This window comes from Euprymna scolopes, chromosome 40 (assembly GCF_053919585.1).
Source record: "Euprymna scolopes isolate OS-2025 chromosome 40, ASM5391958v1, whole genome shotgun sequence".
NCBI lineage: Eukaryota > Metazoa > Mollusca > Cephalopoda > Sepiida > Sepiolidae > Euprymna > Euprymna scolopes.
In genome coordinates, this window is record NC_136521.1 from 55,487,254 (window position 1) to 55,489,860 (window position 2,607).

Consider the following 2,607-nt stretch of genomic DNA (forward strand, 5'->3'; position numbering starts at 1 on the left):
CTTTTGTCTTCATTCTATGTTTATAAATAAAGGTGTCATCGTTACCTGAAGTATGAGTACGTTCTCTGACGCATCCTGTATATTTCTATGCACCAAAGACCAGCACATTTCTTTGTTGCGTCGACCTGTTATCCACAACCCCTCCTCCTACCAACCCCATCAAACTGCATTTTCGTTTTTTTTTTTATGTTCGCAACACTACAGAGACGTATAACCCCTTCATCCCATTAAAATAGATTATCCATCCTTCAAGAGACCAAAGTCTATTTCTTGCTCTGTCGGTCGTTAGCCAACAATTACATTTTCAGGCTTTGTAAAAAGATATTTGTGAAGTCTATTGTTGAAGGTTTTGTAGTTTGCATGTGTTTGTTTGTTTGTTTGTTTGTTTTTTTTTGTTTTGTTTTTTTCAAAAGCGTATGTAGGCATAATCACGTTGACACACCGGTTCCCGTTGGATCCCCGAATTTAAGCAACGTTGAACCTGGTCAGTACTAAATGGGTGACTATTTAAGATGTGTAAAAAGATATTTGTGAAGTCTATTGTTGAAGGTTTTGTAGTTTGCAGGTGTTTTTTGTTTGTTTGTTTTTTTGTTTTTTTTTGTTGTTTTTTTTTTCAAAAGCGTATGTACGGATTCCAACTTAAAAAGAGTATCGTTCCCACATCTGGGGTCGATTATGGTCGACTAATTATGGTGAAAGTAACAATTTCTCGGAATAAATTCGATACACAGATGTTAAGACTCTTAACTTCAAAACTTGGCACTTTGTTGTCAAAACTTTCAACTCCAAAAATCGACACTCTTTAAAATTGACTTGCACACGACTACACACGTAGCACGCCTTCTTCCAACTCGTTTCCTCTATTCGCTTCACGTCTGTTCTTATTCACCTGTCATATTTGCATAGAAACGACGACAATCTTCATCGCTCACGTGACCGTCAACCATAAAACCACCTGTGTGTCGCCATTTCAGTTTTTCTTTCTATTTATTTATTTATATATTTAGTTACATAACCGACTCTTTGAAGTAAGTTACGATTCCCCTTACATTTTAGATAACTCCAAAACTCGACACTCTATTGTCAAAACTTTTAACTCCAAAAATCGAGACTCTATCAAGTTGACTTGCACACGACTATGTATGTAGCACTAGCAGTATCAGAATTTTTGTAGGAATTTTTGACACCCCTAACACGAAACTGCGAATAAAATATAAAAATCTCGTAATTTCTCTGTTAAAAGTGGGTTATTTATTTTCTTTAGGGATTATGCTTCCAAAATAAACTATTACAGTTGTTTTAAAAGTAATAGAAATATTTAAAAAAAAAAAAAACAGTAATGAATTTTCCGAACTCAATATTTTTCAATTTTTAAACTTTAAAAATCTATCAAAATTTTTCTATTGATTCTATTTTTACGATATTTTCAGGGTCAATGTGAAATTTTATGTTCTTTCCAATAAACCGAATATAATATTTTAGACAAACGTTTTTTTTTTAATTCATGCCCCCCCCCCATTTGTGTAAGTGTCACACATTTTCAAGTTTCTCTTAAAAAGTAAATAATTAATTTATGTTTAATAGTTTTATATATCACAAATTGAAGAGAAAAGGCCAATAAATAATATATTCAAATTTAAAACAAAAAAAATCCCTTTTTTAGAAATTTACCTGTAAAGTTCGAAGTTTAAAACCTTTTTTTAAAAAAAAACACATTATTTTTTTTTATTTTATTTTTTTTAATGAAACCTTGGTCCTTGCTCCTTTAATTGAAAAGAAATTAGGGCTTGAATTACATTTTTCGAGGAGTTATAAGCTTGGAAAGACAGGGGGTCGAATAATTCACGCCTCTCATTTTGAAATGTCTATTAAAAAGTAAATAATTAATTTATGTTTAATAGTTTTATATATCACAAATTGAAGAGAAAAGGTCAATAAATAATATATTCAAATTTAAAACAAAAAAAAATGCCTTTTTTAGAAATTTACCTGTAAAGTCCGAAGTTTAAAACCTTTTTTTTTTTTTTTTTTAAAACACATTGTTTTTTTTTTTTTTTTTTAATAAAACCTTGGTCCTTGCTCCTTTAATTGAAAAAAAAAATTAGGGCTTGAATTACATTTTTCGATGAGTTATAAGCTTGGAAAGATGGGGTGGAACTATTCACTATTTTCACGAAATTTCTGACACTGCTAACGTAGCACGCCTTCTTCCCACTTGTCCCCCTGTTCGCCTCACATTTGTTTTAATTCGCCTGTCTCATTTGCATTGAAACGGCGACAATCTTCGTCGCTCACGTGACCGTCAACATAAAACCAACTGGGTGTCGTCATTTTAGCTCTTCTTTTTATCTTTCGGTCCTGGATATGATCTTAAACTATATCCGATGGTGAGGGCCCCAGCTTGCAGGCCTTAGGGAGTGTGGAGTCACCCTTTAATTGCCATTGCTCTCAGGTCCACTCTGACCCGGAGTGGTAGTACCTGTTAGGGTCCCAACTATGGGTTAAATAGAAACCGCCTTGAAAACAACAAACATATTCTATTAAAACATTTTTCTTCAAAATCTTTGGATTCGGCATTAAATAACCTGAAAAGGGTTGATATGCCGT